Source organism: Equus caballus, chromosome X (genome assembly GCF_041296265.1).
Source record: "Equus caballus isolate H_3958 breed thoroughbred chromosome X, TB-T2T, whole genome shotgun sequence".
Classification (NCBI taxonomy): Eukaryota; Metazoa; Chordata; class Mammalia; order Perissodactyla; family Equidae; genus Equus; species Equus caballus.
The window spans coordinates 20,005,416-20,031,161 of record NC_091715.1 but is presented as its reverse complement, the minus strand read 5'-3'; the positions used below and the strand labels follow the sequence as shown (position 1 = coordinate 20,031,161).

Below are 25,746 nucleotides of genomic sequence, written 5' to 3'. Positions count from 1 at the left end.
TAAAGGAGGTTTTCTTTGCTGCCTATTTTTACATATTCTGTGTCCAGGAATCTCAGCTTGTGTAGTCTCTTAGTCCCTCCCAATCTAAATGACTATTTATAACAACTTCTAGAGGACTTGACAAAGCAGGACTTTGTTGAAAACAACAACAAAGACTGGATCCCCACTGTGGAACGAAACAGTTGATAAACAATCAGTTGAGCAAGCAAAATTATATAACAAACCACAAATGGAATGTTATGGCTCCTATTTTAATTACAAGTCCTTTCACACCATTAGCAAATGTGGATGGGAAAACTGTCTTTGCTTTGATCCTCTCCATCTTTCCTTCCCGTGTTGCCCAGGTTCTGTGGAATCTCCTTTTACATGGCTCACATATTTCTGGTCCCACACCAGTTTTCACTGGGGTGAGATTTTATTCGATGTGGACCTGCAGTAATAATTGCAGGTGTGCTCAATCTCTGTCTAGAGTCACACAAAGATCACTTGAAGTACTGAATCTTTATGGCACGCTTCATTGTACTCTGCAAAAATGCCCTCCACTAATTAATTAATCCCCACCACCTCACCCACACTGGCTTCCCTCCGGGTCCTCTAACCTGCATGTCTTCAGCATTCTGCCTGGCAGCCAGCAGTGGGAGGAGTGTTTGTTTCTAGATTTTTCTAGGGAAGAGTAACTTCTTGACTGAGGTCCAATGTAAAAGACACTCCCTCAGTGGGTTAGATTTCACATGCCACGTTACCTCCTGTGTAACAGATTTATAGTTTTTTAAACATTTCCCCCCACTATCTTCTGGGTTTCCCTTCTTGGCCTCCCATAGGCTCCTACTTTAAATGGTCTTCAAGATGGTATAAGATTTAAATCCAATCCAAATGTCAGAAAACCTCCTTAAACTTTGTTAATTACAAAATAGAGAAGAAGAGAAGCAGCACGAGAAGGAAGAGGGCAAGCATGAGGGCAGAAGGAAAGCGGAAGAAGAAGGGGGAGTTATCCTTACCAGAGAAATGCAAACATCAGGAGTAAATCAGAGTGAAATATGACTCTAATAGCACTGCAACTCTGCTGTGCCTTCCCAGTCCAGGAATAGCTCTGAAGTCATCTCTGCATCAGGTCAGTGCTTCTGACATCCCTTCTGCCTTGAGGATCCCTCTATCTTCCCACCAGCCTAAAGCTCCCAAACACCCTCCACAGACCTCCAAGTCCAACATCTGAGTCTAAAGGCACAGCAGCATGGCACTTAAAATTGCTGTCATTTGGAACCTCGCTATGATATGAATAAGAAAAAGTATGAAACTGGTAGCTTTTGAATCATAATTTAATTCTAGGCATGATCATGCAATTGATTTTACTTGAGATTTTTAACAATGAAATTAGACAGTAGAAAGAAATTTGAGACATAACTATTGGAAAGGAAAGGCAAAATTATCCCTATTTGCAGCTGATATGATTGTAGACCTGGATGACCTAAGAGAATCAACTGGAAAATAAACAGAAAGAAAGTGGAATATAAAATGAACACATAGAAAGCAACAGTCATCCTACACACAGACAACTACATAAGCCAACATAATGGAAGAGAAGACCTTGTACACAAGAGCAGCAAAGAGGATAAACTGCCTGGGAATAAATTTACCAAGAAATGTACAAAACCTATATGAGAATGACTTTGAAAATAATCTCAAAGGAGACAAAAGTAGACTTGAAAAATGGAAAGATATACCATGTTCTTAGAAAGGAAAATTCAGTATTATAAATATATCAATTACCCTAAATTAATTTATAAATTTAATATAATCCTCATAAAAATATCAATATTTTTTTTTCCTTTTTCTCCCCAAAGCCCCCCGGTACATAGTTGTATATTCTTAATTGTGGGTCCTTCTAGTTGTGGCATGTGGGACGCTGCCTCAGCGTGGTTTGATGAGCAGCGCCATGTCCGCACCCAGGATTCGAACCAACAAAACACTGGACTGCCTGCAGCGGAGCGCGCAAACTTAACCACTCGGCCACGGGGCCAGCCCCTCAATATATTTTTTTGAAGAGCAGCATTGTTTTTAATGAGTTTTAGTTCGGAAGACAACACAAGTCACTAGCTATCGACTCAATGTTAATACAGTTTTAAATAATGGCTTTTTCGTCCTCCATAAAGTCAAGTTACAGAAGTGTATCAGATGGACAAGATGAGACAGTTGAATCTATTTTTGAAAAATCACCCTGAAAGCTAGTAGTACTCTTCACCCCTCGCCCAACCTATTTATCAATTCAAATTTCTTGATCCAAGAGATTTTGTGGGAGAATTTGTCTTTTGAGACTTTTAGCATGCAAGGGTCATTTTTCTTGATTTTGTTGCTGATCTCATTGAACTTTCCGTCACTGGATGAATAAGGAAGCCAGCATGGCTCTTTATGAGTTCTTCTGAGGAACTTTGACTGTAACGGTTTTCATTTCAGTATATGCCTGCAGACCATACTCTCCCGGGTCCCCACCATTCCCAGACATCTTGTAGCCACCAAACGGTGGCCGGGCCCCAGATACATCATAGCAGTTGACCCACAAAGTGCCAGCCTGGAGGGCTTGGGACAGAGAATTGGCCTTGTCCAAGTCTTTTGTGAAGACAGCTGCAGCCAGCCTGTGCTTGGAATTGTTGGCTCTCTCAACAACTTCTTTTATGGTCTTGAACTTCAGGATCTGCATCACTAGCCCAAAGATCTCCTTTGTGATGGTCATGTCATCTTGCACATCTCCTAACACAGTGGGCTGGATGAAGTAGCCACGGTCAGCAGCCGCCCCTCCACCACACAGCAGCTTTGTCCCCTCCTCTTTCCAAGATTCAGTACAGTCAAGGACGTTCTTAAACTGAGTTTCATCCATCTGTGGCCCTTGCTTGGTCTAGCTGTCAAAGGAGTTCCCAACTACATGAGAACTGGCAGGGGTGATGCCCAGCTCCATGCACATGGCATAAACACCCTCCTGCACAAAGGTCTGCGAGCCCACACAGTAGCACTGGCCCTGGTTGAAGAACAGGGCAAAGTGGGCTCCAGGCCCAGTCCACATCAGCATCTGACATGATAATGTTGGGGTTCTTTCTCCCCAGTTCCAGGGTCACTCTCTTGAGATTACTTCTCCCCGCAGCAACCTGGATTAAGTGGCCAACCTCCTTAATCAAGTTGGCCATATGGAGGGCAGAGTGGAGTCTGCTCAGCCATCTTCATTATAACCACGTTTCCTGTTGCCAAGGCTGGGCCCAGTTTCCATGTTTGCATCAAGAGAGGCAAGTTCCATGGAATAATCTGCCCACACACTCCCAAAGGTTCATGGTTGGTACAGCTGAAGTCTCCATGGACGGGAATGGTTTTCCCACGGTATTTATTGGACCAGCCGGCACAATAACAGAGACATTTGAGGACCATAGGTATCCAATCCACCAAGTAGGAGTTGATGTAGGGCTTGCCATTATCCAGGGTCCAAGGCTGCCAGGTAGGTCCAGTCCTGAATCAGATCAGCCAGGCAGTTCAGCAGCCGGCCCCTGTTGGACATATTCATGTGGCGTGAGGACGAGCCCAGCTGGAAGGTGGCTCAAGCAGCCTTCACTGCCCTGTCCATGTCTTCTTCGTCCCCTTCAGCTACCTGACAGATGACTTCCCCAGTGGATGGATTGACACTGGGGAATGTTTTCTTGATGACAGCATCATGCCACTCATTGTTTATGAAGATCTTGTTGTAGAAGACCTCAGGCTGCTCACTGGGAGCCGGCAGGGCCTGGGTGGCGGCGGTAAGCAGGAGGCAGCAGCCCAGGTGGGGCCCAAGGCCAGTGGTGGTGAGTGCAGCATCTCAACACACTGCGGTGGGTGCGGGCATATGGGTGGTGTGTCAATAGACAGATAGATAGACAGACAGACAGACAGATAGATTTTGTGTGTGTGTGAGGAAGATTGGCCCTGAGCTAACATCTGTTGCCAATCCTCCTCTTTTTGCTTGAGGAAGATTGTCACTGAGCTAACAGCTGTGCCAATCGTCCTCTGTTTTATGTGGGATGCTGCCACAGCATGGCTTGATGAGCGGTACCAAGTCCACGCCTGGGATCTGAAACTGTGAACCTGTGCCGCCAAAGAGGAGCCCACAAACTTAACCACTACGCCACCAGGCCAGCCCCCAATAGATATTTTTTGAAGTAGACAAGCTGATTCTAAAGTGTACATGGAAAAATGAAGCAAGAATAACCAGGAAAACTCTAAAAAAGAAGAATGAAGAGGAATTGGCACTACAAGATATCTTGGTAGCTATCAAAAAACTGTAGGATCTATATTCCACACTGTATAGCCCGATAAACTCCAAGTGTATCAAGTGTTTAATAAGCTTTAAACCATTAAAGTGCTAGAAGAACATGTAACAGAATGGTTTTATAACCTTGGCTTGATAAAAGCCTTTCCAACTACAACTTAAAGTCCTAAAGCCTAAAAGAAAAAAGTCGATGAAATAAAAATTAACTAATTTTTTCATGGAAAAAAGTGCATAAACAAAGTCAAAAGACAAATAATGTTAGGGAATTTATTTGACTCATGCCACTAAGTGCTAATCTCCATTTTATGTTTAAAAAAAAAGACTTATGGAACTCCAAATGGAAAAGATTAATATCCCAATAGGAAAATGGGCAAAAGACATGTCTAGTTACAGCTGAAAACACATGACCCTTAAACGTGATAATAAGTTCAATCTCACTCATAAGATGCAAAAATTTGACAACAGACACGGTCTGTTGGCAAGGCTGTATGAAGGTAATTTACACATGGCTGGTTAGAGCACAAAAATGGTAAAACTCCTAGGAAAAATGATTTAGCAATATCTATCAAAATTACAAATAAATTTGCCCTCTAGCTGAGCAATCCCACTTACAAGAATTCATTTATAGGTATACCTGCACACAGAAGAAAGAACATGTGTACAAGGTTATTTTCTTGTAACGCTGTTTGTAATACCAAAAGTCTGGAAACAATCCAAGTGTCCAATAAGAGGATGCTGATTCAATAAACTGTAGCAGATTCACACAATAAATGACTATGTAGTCAGGAAGCTCTCTGTGTACTTATTCAGAAAGATTCCCAGGGTATACTATTAATGAGAAAAGGAAGATGCAGCACGTGCAAATAGTACACTACCTTCTGTGTAAGAAAGAGAAAAGAAAATCTATTTGCAGCAGCATAAATACTGGCAGAACAAATAAGAAACCAAAATAAGTGGTCATTCATAGGGGCAACGGTGGGGATCAGGGAGGACAAGGATGGGGTGGGAACAGGGATCCTGAATGTATACCTTTTTATATTGTTCTGAATTTTGAACCATGGGAATATACAGAAATTTAAATGCAAAATTAAATAAACAATACTTATGAACTTTTTTAATGTTGTGAAAGATTCCTTTGGCTTTATTCTGTTTCATCTTTAATTAGCTTACAAAAGACAATTTTAACACTTTCTTTTTACTTAATTACCAAAAACTGTCTTAAGTTCCCATAAGAAACCAGACTTCAGGGGCTCCCTTAGCACAGTGAATTTCCAGCTCTTTTGCCTTTTCTGCAAGCTGACCCCAAACCGTCTACCTACCTTCAACTCCCAAAATGTACCATTCATTTCAGCCAGTATACCAGCTATTAATACGTGTGAGAGTCTCACAGCAGTGGAAAATAAAAGGGGTTACAAGTTATGAAGAGGAGACACAGCCAAGTGCAGATGGGAAAGAAGTGTCTAGAAGGAGAGCTCTCCTTGGGTGAGCCTGTATTAGGACAGAGCAGGTCCAGGTTCGTGTACATTTGTGACTTGGGCCCACAGACTCTTCAACAACATTAACCACCGGGACAAATTAAGCCTACATCTTCTGTATTGGTCTTGGTCTCAGTTCTTCCACTTAGAAAAGATCTTAAAGCTAAGAGCCTGTAGATAGTCTCTATGAACTCCATTACTTCAGTTAGTGGCATATTGCATTACTGGTCTTAAACTTCACTCCTCCCTGTATCTATACACCTTGGCCAAGTTACTTAACAGTTCGTCCCACTAGAGGCACAGTGAATTTCCTCATGTCATTAATGTTGGCCTTGGCCATAAGGCTTGGTTTAGCCAATGGAATGTGGATAGAAATGACTGCATCTGTTAAGACTTTTAGATATTAAAAGATATTGTGTATTTGCGCTCACCTTTCTGGTACTTCTGCCATATACATAAGAACATGCCCCAGTTAACCCACTGGTGTAAGAAAGAGGAGAGACATCTAGAAACCTGAACTAACTTGCAGTCTGAGTCAAGCCCAGCCAAGCCAAGCCTTGAGTAACAGCCCCTCAGCTAATATACAGATGTGTGAACAATAGTAAATTGTTGTTTTAAGCCACTGAGTTTTGAGGTAATTTGTTGTGCAGCATAATTGTGTGAAAACCCTATAAATTGTCTGAGAGTGCCGGAAGGTAAGAGGACAGCACAAAAAGACAGGGAAGGGTCCCCCTCTGCTGTGCACAGGGTGGCTAGGAGCTGGAGCCGACTCAATGGCACTAACAACAAAAATCACTGTGGCAATAGCTTACTGATATGTCTGATCAATCTGGTTCTAGAAATAGATATAAAAATGTGGTTTCATCACATTTGTACACTTATTCCATATAAAAAATAACTTTACCCACCTATTTTCTGATACCTTGATTTCTTTTTTAAAACAACAAAGTGTTTTATTTCACAATTAAAAATAAATGTCTCGGGGCTGGCCCCGTGGCTGAGTGGTTAAGTTCGCGCGCTCCGCTGCAGACGGCCCAGTGTTTCGTTGGTTCGAATCCTGGGCGCGGACATGGCACTGCTCATCAGACCACGTTGAGGCAGCATCCCACATGCCACAACTAGAAGGACCCACAACGAAATATACAACTATGTACCGGGGGGCTTTGGGGAGAAAAAGGAGAAAAATAAAATCTTTAAAAAAAAAATAAAAATTAAAAAAATAAATAAATAAATAAATAAATGTCTCAAAATACATGTTATAAATAAAAAGTTATCTGGAGGTAACTGTTATGGGCTGAATTGTGTCCCCCCAAAATTCATATGTTGAAGTCCTAACCCCTAGTATCCCAGTACCTCTGAATGTGGCTGTATTTGGAGACAGGACCTTTAAAGAGGTAATTAAGTTGAAACAAGATCATTAGGGTGGGCCCTAAACCAATATGACTCATGTCCTTATAAGAAGAGGAGATTTAAGAAATATTCACAGAAGAAAGAGCATGTGAAGACACAGGGACAAGATCGCCATCTACAAGCCAAGGAGAAAGGCCTCAGAAGAAACCAATCCTATTGACATCTTGACCTCAGACTTCTAGCCACCAGGACTGTGAGAAAACAAATTTCTGTTGTTTAATCCACCCAGTCTGTGGTGTTTGTTATGGCAGCCCTAGCAAACTCATAACGATTTTGGTACTGAGAAGTGGGGTGCTGCTGTAACAAATATCTAAAAATGTAGAAGTGGCTTTGGAACTGGATAATGGGTAGACAATGCCTTAAACTTCAAATTTCTACTGGAAAGTACGCTGAGTAAAAATCTGAGGTGCCAGTAACATCCCTCCTGTGGCACCGGGGAATTGAGATCTCTGTTCCCACCATGCCTATCTTTCCTCAAGCTCAAACTCCTGAGCATGACTCAGCCTTGGAGGCTAGAGGTGGAGAATGGGGAACTCTCCCAACATTGGTCAATCAATAGGGCAGAGCATAGGGAAGGGTACCAGTGCCAGCTATCTGAGGGGAATGTTTGAAGAACTTGACCTCCCTCCTAGGGTTACCATATAAAATATAGGACATTCAGTTAAATTTAAATTTCAGATAAACAACTACTATTTAAATACAAGTACATCTTAAATATTGCATGCAATATTCTTATACTAAAAAAGTATTTGTTGTTTATCTGCAATTCAAATATAATTCAACATACTGTATTTTTATTTATTAAATCCAGACCAATCTCCTTCCCTTTCATTCTTGCCTAGGATTGACGCTGTAATTAGAAACAGAGATGAGGGCCAGCCCAGTGGCATAGTGGTTAAGTTTGCGCACTCCTCTTCAGCAGCCCAGGGTTTGCAGATTCAGATCCCAGGTGCAGACCTACACAAAGCTCATCAGGCCATGCTGTGGTGGCACCCCATATAGAAAATAGAGGAAGATTGGCACAGATGTTAGCTCAGCGACAATTTTCCTCAAGCAAAAAAGAGGAGAATTGGCAACAGACATTAGCTCAGGGCCAATCTTCCTCACCAAAAAAAAGAAGAGGAAGAAACAGTGATGGAATGGTCTCAGGCAGCCACCAGTCAAGAAAGTGGGGCAGAAGAGAAGGGATGTACCTAAACATACATTTCTCATCAACAGATGAATGGATAAACAAAATCTAGTATGTATATATATACACAATGGAATTTTATTCAGCCTTAAAAAGGAATGAAATTCTGACAACATGGATGAACCTTGAAGACATTATGCTAAGTGAAATCAGCCAGGCACACAAGGACAACTATTGTATGGTTCCACTTATATGAAGTACCTAGAATAGGCAAATTCATAGAGACAGAAAGTAGAATAGAGGTTACCAGGGGCTGGAGGGAGGAGGAAATGGGAAGTTGTTGGGTAATGGGTTCAGAGTTTCTGTTTGGGAGGATAAAAAGTTATAGAAGTGGATAGTGGGGACGGCTGTACAACACTATAAATGTACTTAATGCCACTGGTTTGCACACTTAAGTTTAAAACGGTAAATTTTATGTTATGTACATTTTACCACAATTTTTAAAAATGGAAAGAGAATCCCCAAGGCTCCCTACCACTGGCTGGAGCGATTTTCCCCAAGCCATTCAGCCATTTGTCAGTAACGGATAAACATCAATTGAGGGCTACTGCATTATTTTTTAATGATTTGCATTAGGTATATATGACTGGATCATAAGCTCCTTGTTGTTACAAAGTCATGCTTCTTTATATCTTCCTCAGTGTAATATACATAGATACTGCAAATTACTTATTAAAATAATTAATGCCTGTGGCCATATGTTTCTTTTTGGTCAGAACAAATCAGTTTATGTTAGGAGGTTTCCGTATATTGAATATTTTTACTAATGACTCATCATGACTTGTGAGTGGCTATTCTGGACCAAGTTTGACTATTCAAACAAATTTTAAGACATTACGTTAAACTGGTTTCGTGAAGTCCATTTCACGCACAAAATCCCAAACCCTTGTTACCCTGCTTGCTGCTATCACACTGGTAGTTTACTGAGCAATAAAGAATTTATACGGCAAATACCTGAGAGATCAATGTTTACGAGAACCTAACAAGGACTTTGAACCTGGAAATTAATACCTACAACATTCTTGAAAACATTGATCATTTCAGTGTTCAAGTAATAATTCCTCACTCCTCTGTGAACCTGAGATCAGATGAAGGTACCAATGAAATAAGTTTATTATATTTTGTCTTAAATCTGTTAACAGTTATCCTCTAACACAATCACTATAAATATAACTTACAAGAAGGATTTATCAAACTGCACTGACAAGTGGAGAAACACTGGGTGAACTGTCAGAAGATTGCTTAAGCACTAAATGAGGACCTACTCACTTATTTCTCAGTTTCCACGTGCAGAAAAAGCATACAAAAGTATCTCCTTCACCGACCTCACAAGGTTGTTTTGAGAGTCAGATGAGACAGTAACCTTAAACACACCTTCGAAACCTCTAAAGTAAAATATGACATCATGTTGACATTATGAATTTCAGGAGTGAAACTGGGCTTATCCCAGCTACAGACAAGGAGTTGAACTGTCAGCAAAACTTTTGCATTAAAAACTCCAACATTATGTCTAATCCTTAGGAAATTGAATTCATATTTCAGAAAATACATTAGATTCCAGGGCAATAATTAATAGGATGGTAAATGGGATTACATGTCTGGACCAATTCCCAGGGCTTATTCAAAAAATTCACTGAAGTAACCTACATTTGGTTTGAGAGTGTTTGAAGAGTGTTCAACGTATTCAGCAGATAAGAGGTACATCATTTTCTAGAGATGAAGTAAAAACTCTCATTAAAAAAAATGTGTGAGGGGCCAGTCCTGTGGCTGAGTGGTTAAGTTTGCACGCTCCGCTTCGGCAGCCCAGGGTTTCACCGGTTCAGATCCTGGGCGCAGACATGGCACTGCTCATCAAGCCATGCTGAGGCAGCGTCTCACATAGCACAACCAACGGCATTCACAACTAGAACATACAACTATGTACGGGGGGGTGGGGGGGGGGCTTTGGGGAAAAGAATAAAGGAAAAAAAAGAAGACTGGCAACAGTTGTTAGCTCAGGTGACAATCTTTAAAAAAAAAAATGTCTGAAATAATGAAGTCATCAAATAAGTTATCGACAAGCTTGTAAAAAGCATAGTATCCCTAGTACAGATGCCTAATATCTAATGAGATCCTTCTCATTGGTAGAATCCAGATACCATGATAAAGGTTCTGTTCATTAGAAGTCTGAATGTTCCAGTTGGAAATAATTTCTGCTAACTGAGCCAAAAATCTTAACTGGTTCCTAACATAATTGTATCACTTTGGCCTCATCAACATTATCTCCTAGCCAACTAAACTGAGATTCTCTCTCCTTCTCCAAAGACCTTCAAGAGCATAAGCAAGAGGCTCTCCTTTTTTGAGAGTATGACATAAAGATGCAAGAACAGAGGCAGAAGGAAACAGCCTATAGAATAACAGTTTCAACTTTGAAAAGAAAATTACAAAGCTCTTGGACTTGTTCAATTTCTAGGGGAAAAAAAGATATCCCCAGACTCTACTAAGGAAGCAGAGAACATGGTCTAAGGGATTTGGAAATTATATTTGTTTACCTTGAAAGATAAATAAAGAGGACTGAAATACTTCAGCGTCGGATGTTCTTAGCGATTCTCCAATTTGGTTATAAAATTAAATTAATTTCCTTCAAGATTCTCAGGGTCAAAAGATTTACTCTTAAGAAGCTTTCTACTTGAAATTGTTATTGTTGAGAACAGATTTAAAATGCATTAGGTATATTCGGAAAACTAAACGGAAAAATAACAACACTAATTGGGCTGACCCTCCTGCCTCCAGAAAGTTAAGATATATGTTTGACAGGTAATTAAATGCAATATTCTAAAATGGGACTGAAATCAACAGAGAAACTCTTCAGAATACCAATGGCAGAGGAGCTTATGTTTCTCTTACCTTCTTTCAATTCCCACAGAATGTTTTCCACTAAAATGGATATTTGAGCCACTGTCAAAGTGAAGAGCCTCTCTTCGAGAAGAATGCATATTTTGTATGGTTAGAGAGGCAATTTGATGTTGGAAAAAAACATGAATTTTAATATTTGGTAGACATGGGTCCAAATTCTGGTTTTGTCACTTACCAGCTCATGATGCTCAGTTAGTTAATCTCTTCAAGCCTCAATATTTTTCCTCTATAAAATGTGGACAATAATATACAAGACTGTTAGGAGAACAGGAAATTTTACAAATATTTATACAGCCCGTTAGAGTGCTAGAGCATAGTATATTCATAATAAAAGTTTGCTGAGCTGCACATCTAGTAATAAAGTCAATCTCTGAGAGAGAACATCATCATTGCAAAGATAATAGCTATTATTTTCCTGAAAAGGATGTAGTTAACTTCTATTGGGACTATGCTTAGTGCTAACAGCTTTCAAACACAGATTTCACCTTGCTCTTAGCACTCACACCCAACCACAAGCAGATTTAATCCACATCCGTCTTCTCTTTAAAAAGGGTTATAATGGTATCAAACATTGAAGGTTTTGATTGGATAACTCAAAGGATTTCCCACCTGCTGTGATTCTGATTGGCTGAGTGGAAACAATAAAATGGCTACATGTGGGTTGACCTACAAAACTCATTTTCCAACAACAACGACAAAAAAAGGGCATTTAAAAAAAAGAATATCATCTCCAAATGGGAGAAGAGAGTTGTTTTTTCAATCACATTATTCATTTTCATCCTATTGTATTTCTTTAGGGCCACTAGAAGTAAGATTTGCAAATAAAATGAAAAAGGGATGCCCATGTTACATTTAAGGGCTTGGAGAATGCTAATGAGATTTTTTAACCCTAAAAAAAACCCTCATAGAAATAAAAATATATTAAAAGAAAATCCACAAAAGATAACCAAGATAAATGCAGAAAAAAATCAAAGACTGAGTACGTATAATAGTCCAATGAATCAGTCTGCTTGGGTGTAACAATAAAATATATATATATGGCCTATTTGTGGTGATTTCCTTCAGTTTGAGCATGGACAAATTTTCTCTCCACTAAGAATGGGTTCTTTTATTCTCAGTTTCATTCAAGTAATAGTGGACTCAACTTTTCCTTAATATTGTGGGATACCATGCTGTGGAAATGGCTTCAAATAATGAGCACTGGGGGGGTGACTGAAATGCTGCTCATGTTTACACTGGCACACCGACACAAACAAAAGCCCCAGCACACCGGCAGCACTCTGTTCATCTGCTGATTTTCTCCAATATGGTTCCTGCTGAGACACAATAACAAGGGAAAATAACAAAAAGTCAGCTAAAAGATCTGTTATGGGGATGGGGAAGAATGTCTTTTTAAAATAAGACTATAATATGCTCATATAGTGCTGAAATTCACCCACACTGGTCAAAATAATTCATGAAGATGGAGTTTCAAGTCTATTCAAAATATTACCACAGGGAGCTCTACTAGTGCATGTCAAATAATAGAGTCCAAGGGTGTTAGCCAGTCTAAAGGAGATGTTTATTATCTATGCCACCCCTTCTCCCCACCCTTCTTACCCACCACTCAACTCAAGGGTATTGTCAGAAGCAGCCAATAGCAGGTCATGTGATCAGAAATGGGCACAGTTCATAATGGATATGTAGTACATACACGAAGAGAGTAATTTTACAACTTGTGAGCTTCACCACTATGCCCCCCATTTTAATGAAACAATAGCAATTTTTAATTTACGAGATTTTCTATCAGAAGACTGAAATCAATACCATATATCTAATTGGCCTTCCTATCTCAAGGAACATTAATTTTGTATGAGCATTTATCAGAGATTAAATTCCTTAAACTTTAGGAGAAGGGAAGAGAATAACTTAATCTGAGATTCCCTTAATTAGTTATAATGTTCTATATTTCTATTAAAAATCTTACATCAGAGCCTCAAAATCAGTTACCATAATGGAAGGTATAGTAGATACTGCAGTGATTTGTTCTGGTATCTTAGAATGAATCAACAGCATTTCTGCATACCACAGTGCTGGTAGGTACATCACAAAAAGAAATCTAGGCATAGGGAAACAGCTGGCCTCAACCTCCAAATTGTTAGGAAATGGAATAAAAGCGAAAGCAACACAAAAAGCCATATAATGAATTTAATGACACTCAAATAGCTTGGACTCTGCTGGATGCCACTGGCCTCCCTCTAAACATCCTATTGATGCTACTCACAATACCAGTAACATCATTTTTACTGACAATTTTCAATTTACCATGACTCTTTGGACCAATTCTACCACTCAATGACTGCAATTGAAGAGTTGGAACAAAGGTAAGTTAATGGCTCAAAATAATTTTTAAAATTTTATTTAAGGTCTTCTTCCTCTACCACCATGACTCTCCTCTCTCCCCTCCCCAATTCCTATCCTCCTTTCTACACTGTGTATTGCGGAAGAAAGGTTAAAGAGAATGGAAAAATTGGGAGGAAGAGAGAAATTCAGTAATGGTTTGTGGCCCCTAAGGCCAAATACCAGAACCTGTGATATCATTCCACCAAAGACATGAAGATTGGGAAAGACTCAAAAATAAATTTGTCAGTGAGGCCACACTGTGAAAGAGCCTTGGGGCCGGCCCAGTGGCGCAGTGGTTAAGTGCGCACATTCCACTTTGGGCTGCCCGGGGTTCGCCGGATCCCGGGTGCGGACATGGCACCAATTGGCGAGACATGCTGTGGTAGGTGTCCCACATATAAAGTAGAGGAAGATGGGCATGGATGTTAGCTCAGGGCCAGGCTTCCTCAGCAAAAAGAAGAGGATTGGCTGCAGATGTTAGCTCAGGGCTGGTCTTCCTCAAAAAAAAAAAGAAAGAAAGAAAGAGTCTTGACCTTAGATGACAGAATTTGAATTCAAACACTCCTAGATGAAAAAGCAATGAGATCTAAAGGAAATGGAGTTTAGGAAGGATTATGGTGAGTGGATTAATCAGAAGTCTTTCCAGTTTCTATTGACAGAAATCTAATACAACATGGCAAAAAGAAAAGGGATTTTTTAATTATGTAATTAAGAGGTCCGGGGATATTCCAGCTTCAGGAATGGCTTGAACCAGGGGCTCAAACAATGTCTTCAGGATTCCATCACTCTCTGTCTCTCCATTCTTCAGCTCTATTTTTCTCAGTAGGTTCTTTCCTGTCTTTCATTCCAACAGCTCAATTGTCCCAGCAGAAGAAAGAGAGCTTCTTTACCTTCTCAATATTTCCAATAAGAACACCCAGGTTTGAGTTCCACTGATCAGGACAAGTTCATATACCCAAATCCTCTAGTGAAAGGAAGTATAGTGAGGAGAGGCATACTGGCTCAACCCAAACTTCATGGTCTGAGAGTTTTCCAAAGAAAAATTGAAGTGCCATTACTCCAACAGAGAGGAATGGACACAGGGCAGAACAAAGCAAAAGATAATCAGCACAGTAGGGCTAGATGCTTGAGAAAATGTTATCTAGATATGTACAATTAGGTTAAGATAAAAGAAACTGCTAATTGTCCCCCAATATCCATTTTCTTTTTCTTTCTTTTGGTAACAGATTCCCCAAGTTTTATTTGGTACACCACCACCCTTACAGCTAGGTGTAGCTGTTTGACTAAGTTTAGGCTGATGGGATGTGAGAGAAAGTCAAGTGCAACTTTCAGATCATCTGAGAGATAAAGATGTTTCCAGGAACAACTTCTTTCTCCCTTCTCGATGTCTGAAAAGTAGCCACAACTACAGCTGCCAACTTGGACCAAACTCTAAAAGCCACATATTGAACAGGTCAAAGTTGACCCAGTAGCCTGCGTCACTGAGTGGCCTGGTAGAGCAGAAATGTCTGCCCGACCTAAACTACCCTTTGGACTTTCACCTCAGACAGAAATAAGCACCTTAAGCATCTGTCTTACATGTCTTATTCAAGCCACTATTTGGAGTCTTTTTGTTTAACCTGTACGCTGATTAATATATTAAAAGACTCACTATGGCCAAGTTCTAGAGAAAAATGGCCAAAAGTATTTTAAAATAATGGACCCATAAGGGTTTGTGAGTACATTTTATTACATATATGTAGCATTTTATGTAACCACAATACTAGGATATATAATAAGAGAATATTCCTTAATCTTTATAACATTGGATCTTATATAAGTAAAAGGTAACTTTTACTTGTGAGTGGTAGAATTAGACATTAACTTTACTCTCTTCTTCATGCTTGTCTTCATTTTGTAAATTTTCTAAAATTAACATTATATGTTTGAAGTAAAATAGAGGTTATTCTCAGTCTTATAAAAAGGAAGGAAATGGCTTTTCCAAGGGAATTCTGTTCAGGAAATTAAGATATATTTGCTGCTCAGTGAGAAATGACGTAGCAGTGGTCAAGAGCCAAATACATAATCTCAGATACTGCGGGAGATTGCAAAAGTGGCCACAACTTCTTTCCATTTCTGTATCAATGCCTTTTTGCAATATAACTTTGCACCTCCCTCCATCAAGAGGTGGAATCTATTCCTCCACTCCTTGAAAGCTGAGCTTGGCCATGTGACTTGCTTTGGTCAATGAGACGTTAGCAAATGTGATGGAAGTTGAGGCTTGAAAAGTACTTGCACACTGAAGCTTGCTCTTTCTTGCTGCTCTTGGGAACCCTGAAAACACCACACGTGACCAAGCCTAGCCTAGCCTAGCCTGCTGGATGATGACATGTGCCCAAGTTATCCCTGTTACCCCAGATGACATCGACCCAACCACCAAATGCGAATGAGGCCACCCTAGACCATACAGTCCTGGCAATGCTGGCCCAAACCAGAAGAGCAACCCAGATGATCCACAAAACTGTGAGAAATAATCACATCTGTTTAAAGCCACTAAAGTTTTGTGGCTGATTGTTATGCACCCTGTTAAATAAAGGCTATCCTCTAGCTTACTCATTTTGAAGGGTTAAGTACATGATGTACAGGTTTTATTGGTAAAAGTGATGAATTTACCAGTGAATCCATATCATTACAGTAGCCCCCCCTTATCTGCAGGGGATATGTTCCAGGACCCCCAGTGGATGCCTGAAAACATGGATGCAAACCTTCTATATACTATGTTTTTTCCTATACACACGTACCCATGATAAAGTTTAATTTAAAAATTAGGCGCAGTAAGAGATTAACAACAATTAATAAAATAGAACAATTATAACAACATAATGCAATAAACGTTACCATAGGGGCCGGCCCCGTGGCCAAGTGGTTAAGTTTGCGAGCTCCACTTCAGCGGCCCAGGGTTTCGCCGGTTCAGATCCTGGGCGCAGACATGGCACCGCTCATCAGGCCATGCTGAGGCAGCATCCCACATGCCACAACTGGAAGGACCCACAACCAAAAAAATATACAACTATGTATATTTTTGGCAGCCTCTGGGGGAGAAAAAGGAAAAAATAAAATCTTTAAAAAAAAAAGTTACCATAGATCTTAGCAACCTCAGCATACGATTTTTTTTCCTTTCCTTTAGTCAAGAACTTTCACCATTTCACTTAAAGGGGGCACTTCACTGCTTCTCTTTGGCATACCCAAATTGCCAGTATCACTACTTTTGTGATTTAGGGCCTTTATTAACTAAAATGAGAGTTACTTGAACACAAGCACTGTGATACCATGACAGTTGATCTGATAACTGAGACAGATATTAAGTGACTAATGGGCAGGTATCAGTAGGATACACAGCGAGGATATACTGAACAAAGGGATGATTCTCATCCTGAATGGGTAGGAGTGGGATGGCTCAAGATTTCATCATGCTACTCAGAAGAGCGCACAATTTAAAACTCATGAATTGTTTGTTTCTGGAACTTTTCATATAATATTTTCAGACCATCACTGACCACAGGTAACTGAAACCACAGAAAGCGAAACTGCAGATAAGCGAGGACTGCTGTATTTGAGTTTATTCAGCCTAAATAATAGGAATTAGAAATTGAAAGCAACGCATAAAAGCAGTAATGAATAATGAAGGCGTTCTTAAAGTTACAAGGTTCAAATAACATTATGCAATATTTTTCACTTATAAAATTCTCAGGAGAAATGTAATGGTCAAGAGAATGATAGATGTTTCGAATTGGAAAGGAATTTACATTTCCTAAGATTCATGCCCTTCTCTTCACAGTTGAGGAAACTGAGACTTAGAAAGGTGAATTGGTTTCCTATGTTTTATACAATTTATGTCAACTCCAAAAAATAGCTTCTTTGCATTGTGAAGTCTTCCTGATTCTAACCCCAAATCCCAAGGCAATTTCACAACCTCAGAGGCAATGGGTTTAGGAATTTTGAATCAGAACACTGCCTGACACTTAGTAAGAGTTCACATATGAAAATCACAACAAGCAGCTTATGGATGTAACAAAGTCACAGCTAGTCCAAAGAGTGCTCTTAACATTGGCTCGGTTCCAAAATAGTACCCTTGTGCTCTTCCTCCAAAACGCAGGCCCCAAAATCTAGGGTAGACAAAATTCTGAAAGCCGAGGATAGAGATATTCTTACTGGCAATTAGTGATAATGAGAACTTTGTTAAAGCCTTAGATTTCTTTTCTGTCACACACTCCCCATGAAAACTTTACCATGGACTGAATGTTTGTATCCTCCCCAAACTCGTATGTCGAAACCTAATCCCCAATGTGATGATGTTAGGAGGTGGGGCCTTTGGAAAGTGATTATGTCATGAGGGCAGAGCCCTCATGAATGGGATTAGTGCCCTTATATAGACCCCAGAGAGCTTCCTCACCCCTACTACCACGTAATGACACAGCAAGAAGATGGCCACCTACACACCCAAAAGCAAGCTCTTACCAGACACTGAATCTGCCGGCACCTTGATCTTGGACTTGCAAGCCTCCAGAACTGTGAAAAATAAATACTTGTCATTTAAGCGACCCAGTCTATGGTGTTCTTATCATAGCAGTCCGAACTAAGACAAATGTGCACAGCTGCAATGAAAATCCTCTAGAATTGTGCACTCAACTTATTACCAGAAACTAACCACCTCAAAACTCAGAGGCTTAAAACAACAATTTATTATTTTTCCCAATTCTGCAGGTTGCCTAGGCAGTTCTTCTGTGACCTCTCCTGGACTCATGCACGTGGCTGTATTTGGCTGGAAGATCAGCTGGGGACTGGGCTCAGCTGGGACGGATAGCATAGCTGAGCCCCTCTCTCCACATGGCCCTTCATCCAGGACATCTTCATGGAATGGTGATCCCAATGCAGTGCTCAAAGAGAACAAAGGCTCCAGAACTTGCTTATCACAATCTAAAGGTCAAAGCAAGTTACATGGTCAACGCAGACACAAGGGGTGCAGCAACAGACTCCACATTTTGTTGGGACGAACTGCAAAACATCGTAGCTATGCTTTTCAACCTACCCCAACACTCTGATCCAGGCTCAGGTATCTACTTTTCTGCCATTTACAACTAATGAAAAATGACACTGCTGAAATGAAAATTCCCTAGAATTGCGTACCTAAATCTTTTAGCTGCACCAAACTCAAATTTTTCTACAGAGAGACTGTGGTACTTCCCTAATTGTGATTGTCAAATACATTAATAACCTTCCTGAACAAGAAACTGCATTAGGAATCATACTGAACAGTTATCACCATAAGTCATTTCCAAGATGTTTATAAACAGCATCACCAATACACAATGCCACAAAAGGAAGTGCTAGTTTTTTCTATCAAATGGATTTAAGATTTGAATGTTAAAAGTATACCAATAGGAAATATGGAAATATGGGTGAAACTTTTTCTAATAATCTTTAGGTAAAGATCTTTTTAAGCATGACCTACAGGCAGAAACCATAAATGAAAAGATTGATGGCTTTGAATATATAAAAATTTAAGACCCCTGTATGACAAATAAATATATACATTAAACAAATAGTAAAAATAAGAGTTCTTATAGTGTTTACTAAGCACCAAGTACTATTCTAAGTATTTTGCTTATTTTAATCCATTGATCCTTACAACAGTCCTATGAGGTAGATACTATTATTTTCCCCATTTTCAGGTGAGCAAACTAAGGCACCGGATAATAATATAAGATATCAAGGTAGTAAGTAGCAGGGCTAGTATTTGAACCCAAGCAGTATTGGCTCCAGGGTCTAAATTCTAAATCACTACACTCTACAGAAAACCTGGAAAATATGAGCAAAATAAATACGGCATAAGCTTAATGTCATTGATATATTAAGAACTCTTGCAAATAAAAAAGAAACAGAAAAATACACCATTTTCTAGGGACAAGGGCTATGATTCCTCCATAAACGGAATACTATTTAGGTTTTTAAAACAATGATACATAATTCCATTTGCTGACATGGAGGTTTTTTTATATCTTTATAATGTTATACTTTAGTTTTTGTATAACTCTTCATGTATTTCATTTATCACTTCTACAGTCATAAAAAAGCCAATCACCTCATTTCTAGTTTAGAGCAGTGAAACTCTTTCCAAGCCCTAAAATGACTCCCTTTAGAAAAACCTACAAGCAAGACTTTTCTCTTCCCCATCTCAGTGGACACCTATACAATTGATTTTGCTAGAAACATGAGGAGAACACTTACTGTTACACAGTAAGGGCTACTTGATACTCAGAACTACCCAGGGTGATTGCCCCATGGCCTCTAACACTACAGCCCCCACCTGATCAGCTTTCTAATCATTAGTCATCTGAGAGCTGAAAATAATGATAGATGACAAATCACAGCTCCCCAGAGCTCATCAGCCAATTCAGTTCAGGGGATAAAAACCAGCCCAGTAATATATACTTCCCAATGGGTTTGAGGAGAGAGAAGGAGAGCCCAGGAAAACTTGCTTCCTAAGTGCAGGCAATTAACAGTCACTGCTTTTCGGGCCTTCTTAAGCAAAAATGTCACATGCTCAGAGCCAGGGACAGTCAGAAGCTGCAGAATGTCCTCGCCTGCTGACTGATGAAAATAACTGACACTGGGGTGCCAGCTGAAAAATCAATTATTCACATCTTCTAGGCAGCTGCCCCCTACACAGCCAGCAGTGGCAGGTCGCAGGAAGGGGAGATTGTTGTGTTTTGTTGTAACATGCATTATCCATTTCTCTGGCCTTGGCGCTCCACAACAGCAAAATCAATAGGCTACTCCAAACTGAGAAACAGACAAGTTGGGCACCAACTGCATTCCAAGCACCTGGAAACCTCCTAACAACTTCATCACAGACAAATGACAAGAGGGAAGGCTCCTCATCTCACCATCATCATTTTCCATATTCTGTGTCTTTCTTATTTCCCACAGTAATAAGAAGGAGAACCCAAAGTTTCATGTCTTCCTCATGATTGGGTCACCTTTGCTAGAAGCTGGAAAGAGAGATTTATTTTCAAAAGCTCCTCAGCTGTTTTTCATCTTTCTCATCACTTGCCTTATGTCTTGTGGCCCAGAAAGTCCCCTTAGATGTGTGGATTTGTCTTTTCAAAGAGCAGAACCTAATAAGGTTAAGAAGTTCAGAAAACTCATTTCAGCATTTGCCAAGCATCATGAATTAAAGAAAATATAGAGCTTGTTTTGTCAAATCACTTAGGTTTAAAATATATTTTAAGAAGATATTTATTTATATGGTTCTAATGTCTGCTGCTCTTTTATAAACAAAAATTACAGAATTGTGAGGATGCAAAATAGTACAGACAATTTGGGAAATAGTTTGGCAGTTTCTTATAAAGTTAGGTATACACTTACCATATGACCCAGCAATTCCACTCCTAGATAAAATGAAAATTTATGTTCACACAAAAACCTGTGTGTGACTGTTTATAGCAGCCATATTCAGAATATCCAAAAACTGGAAGCAATCAAAATTTCCCTCCACTGGGAGATGTGGAATGGCTAAATACACTATGGTACATAAATAGAATGGAATAGTGGTCAGTAATAAAATGGAACAAACTACCAAGATGTGCAAAAACATGGATGAATCTCATAAGTATTAGCTAAGCGAAAGAAGCCAGATTCAAAAGCTCATATTGTATAATTCCATTTATAGTTACATTCTGGATAAGGCCAAACTATAAGGACAGAAAATAGATCAGTGGTTGACAGGGGCTGCGGGTGTGGAGAGGGTCTAACTACAAATGGGCAGCTGGGTGGAATTCTTTAGAGTGATGGAACTGTTTCATACCTTGATTGTGATGAAGCTTATATGACTGCGTGTCTTTGTCAAAACTCCCAGAGCTGAGTCAAAACTCACACCACAAGAGTAAATTTTACTCTATGTAAATTGTACCTTAAATTTTAAAAATTGAAAAACATTTAGGTAGGAAAAAGAACTCAAGGAATTCTTCCACAGTGGTAAACCCAGTTGTCTCTCATCCCAATACATTTTCCTACTGTTTCACCATCCTTGCTTATGCCACATTCTCTCCTATTACATCTGGGCTAGAGTTGCAGTGCAATTTGCAGCTGGAGGAGACAGGACTCTCCAGAGCATATGCCTCCTTGCAAATCTCTAGGACCATGGACAGAAGCACCAGCCAAGGCCAGTCCGGATAAAAAATGCATTCATGGCTGCTCAAGTCTCAAAGCCTTTCCTCCAAAAGCTTTCTGAAAGAGTTAGAACAAACAGGTAAGGATGTCACATAGATAGAGCACTAGACACAAAAATCAGGAGTCCCAGGTGGATTTTTACCAAATCTGCCACTAATTCACAATGCGATCTTAAACAAGTACTTCACATTTATAGCTGTCAAGGTCTCACAGGATAAAAGTCAGCTCAGGTAGCTCAAGAGACTTCGAAAGAGTTGGGAAGGTGAAGGGAATCAATAAGGAGTGTTGAAACACCCAGACATTAGCAATACTGGGAAGCTGTTTCCACCCTCAGTCCTGCAGATGCAGGAGGAAGAGGTGACGGTGTTACAGGGACCCAGTGAGTGTGAGAATGAAGGAGAGACTTTCCTGGCAAGAGCTGTGGTCATGAAAGAATGACCCAAAGCCAAAATCACAGCCCAAAACTTGAAAACACCATTTCTCTCCTCCTCTCTCCAATTTCCTATTGGTGTCTCCCATTGGCTAAACCAAACAGGCCAGCTGGAAAGGAAGCTTAGGTGATGCAGACTTGGTGGTCAGCCTCCGGGACTCAGGTAAGGGCAGAGAGGGACAGAGAATGGATCCTAGAAGGAGTGGAACGGAGAGAGCAAACTAAGAATAACAAGGACCACATTATTTACTAAAGTCATATAGTTTGATGACTTCTAAAATCCTTGATGCATATATAGTCTATGAATCCACCCGACAGTCAACTTTTGAAGCCCTCCTCCATGTTCCCTAGGAACCACACTTTCACATGGAATAATTCATATTTCCTCACAAACGCAATTACTTTCAGTCATTGAACTAAAACCTGTTTTTCATCCAGCTAAACTGAATTTTGCCCAGTGGTGGATGGTCAATATCCTTAGTCAAGCAGAACCTCTTTAGAAAAATTCTCAGTTGCCTATCAAAACTTCGAGCAAGATGCTTGAAAGGAATAAGTATATGACTAAATCCTTACTTTTTCAGTTAAATATCCTAGAGATTTGCTCTAGAAAAGGGTGCAGCCATCTGGTAGGGCTTCCTTCCTCACTCTACCATCTCAGGATATAGAATTATGAGTATAGATATGAATATAATATAGACATGAAACAGAAAGAGTCTGATATCATCCTTCGATTTTTTTAATTTATTTTTTACCCTGTATGTAATGTATGTGTGTCCTGACTCCATAACTCTACAAGGGGCTATAAGACTATATTTTTTATTTATATTTATATAAAGTTCCAGAACTAAAACACAAACTACATAGAAAACCATGCCACTGGAAGATAAACACAGCCTATTTTCACTCCTATAGAGCACTGCTTAGGACTTACAAGTTATGAGACCTTCTTTACTTTGATTTTTTTTTCACAATCCCCCAAGCGATGGTCTTCATTCTTCCCTTAAACTCAGAAAACTTTTTTAAAATCTCTGTGTATGTTTCTAGCTGCAATGGAAGTAAAAACAATTCTGCCACATGAGAAAGGAAACTATAAGTGGGGGCAAGCCAAGCATGGCCTTAAGCAGTGTATCCTCTGTGGTGCTCATAAGCCCACAAACTATATTCAGCAAGATGTCCTTGTTGCCATCCAACAAATCATAAGCCCTGCAGCTTCTCCACTGAACTCTCAATGGTGCGTGTGTCCAAGGTGCTTCTTGAGAGGACGGAAGTGGTACTGAGGTGATTCGGTCTCTGTCAAAACCCTAATGCTCTTCATCTATCAGGCGTTGAGTTGTTAGACTGATGCCTAAGTGTAACAATGCATTAAGCAGGTCATTTGGGGCTCCCAAATTGAAGGGAAGGGGCTAAACAGCATGTGGATTCCTGATACCCTTCCACTTTAGGGTCTTATTCCAATTTAAAGACTGTCAGAATCTATTCCCAGGAAGTACAGTCAAACAACCAGTGGCTGGGTTTGAGCCACACTGATTTTCTGAGCTCTTTCGTATAAGGTGACTGGCTACCTGGCTGATTTGCCTCGCGGTGTGAAGGCAGAGGCCCTTTGGCAGTATTCAGGGCTGAAATGAGCAGATTCTCAATATCACACAAGAGTAACTGCAGCTCTGACCCACTTCCAAGACCTGAGGCAAAAGTGCAAAGTAGACTCTACTCGGAAGCCTTTCCTTCTTTCTTCCTGAATTGCCTTTCCTTCCAGCTCTGTTCCTCATCCTACCCTCTTAAAAAGCCATCCTTTTTCCTCTGTTTCCCATCCTGCCCTCATAATGATCTATGGCTCTAAGAAGCTCCAAGCTGCAGGACATCCATCAATGGTTATCCTTCCCCCAGAGTCCCTCATTCCAAAATCATTTCTTCCTCCCCAACGCCCCATAAGATACGGATGATGGAAAAACTCAATATTCTCTAGAAATATCTGAATTTTGAGGTGGAAATTGTTAAACCAAAATAATGTTGCACTCAAAGAAAATAACTAGGAAACGAGTTTCTCCATTTTCACTTCACTTTGGCTGTCTAAGCTGTCCAGAGTGAAGACAGTGGAGGGGGCAGGGAACTCTCCATCATTTCAGACTTCCTTTCCAAAAGGAAGAAATAACTTCCCATCTGGCCTCCTCCAGGAGGAAGGAAGGAAGGAAAGAACACCTCTCCCACCTTCTGGAAGCCATCATCCACTTTATGATACCCCATTTCTACCTTATAAATAAGGTTTGAACGGGGTCATTAAATCTACTTTAACAATTTATATTAAAATATCCTTTTTGGAAATGAGTTTATCAAATGTTTGTCACAGATCCCTAACCTCCAAATTTATGCCACTAATTACATAATTTTAAATTACTGTTTTTTAATTAACCTCTCTAACTTTGGGGATCTTATCTTTTCCTTGTAATTATCCTAGCTTTCAGTTTTACTCCATGTGATCTATCTTAATACTTTTTTGGAAGTAAATAGGCTATAAGTAAACATCAATAAAATATATTTTAAAGACCTGTGTAGATGACAAATATAATTGTTCTGATTCTAGCCACCAGCACTGAGTTAAGTGCTCCTGTAAGGGTAAGATATTAACCTCTATGCTGGAAGAGGATCCATGGCTGAAAAAGCTAATGTATAAATAAGATGTTAGCAACTTAAGCCGTAGAATTGGACTCGCCAGCTTTTACAACTCACACATATTAAGCAGAACTACCTTTGGAAAGCTTCTTTCCCAGACTAAACTGTCAACTCTCTTCCTTGAAAGATGTCTCCATCTAAAATGGTACCTCAACTTCCCAAATGACTCCACCCCACTCCTACGGGCAGTATCAGAATGCAGCAAGACCATCGTGGATCATTTCTTGTTGTGTTGGTGTTTTTTGAAAGAGGGAGCAAGACTGGCAAACAGCAACTGAAAAATCCATTAAATAAATCTATCAACAAAATGCAGAATAAGCTTGAAAAATAATGAGACCATTGCTGAATGAGGCAGATGGCTTGGCAACCCTAAAAGACTAACATCAAACAAACATTCATTTGACTCTTCATCTAGCTTCACTAAATTAGTATGTGAATTCAAACATTTGTCTTTCGACATTTCTTTCCCGGTGATGGGAACTATGCGAGTAAGGACCACTAGCAAGAGGAGGAGGAAATGCTAGCCAAAGAAAATGGCACTTGTAAGTCATGCTGACACTAAGCCTTATGGGGGTATAATAGAAACTATTGGAGATCTTCCATCTATACCTCAAAGGCCTAAGGACATATTTGAGATCGCCTCTCGTGTGTAATTATCCATAATTATTGCCCCAAGTTTTTCAAACTTTGCCACCACTTTCTTTGTGCATTGCAGTAGAATCCTTGCCATGCTATTCGTGAATTGAGCTTCAATGATATACGTACTCACAAACAGGAATGATAGACTTTTACTTTCTGTGAAAGT

At 39.9% G+C, this 25,746-nt stretch overlaps 1 pseudogene; it reads right to left on the bottom strand.

The window, feature by feature from the left end:
• Positions 1–2,404: 2,404 nt before the first annotated feature.
• LOC100061211 (aldehyde dehydrogenase, mitochondrial-like) lies at positions 2,405–25,152 on the bottom strand (annotated as a pseudogene).
• Between the last annotated feature and the right edge of the window lie 594 nt (positions 25,153–25,746).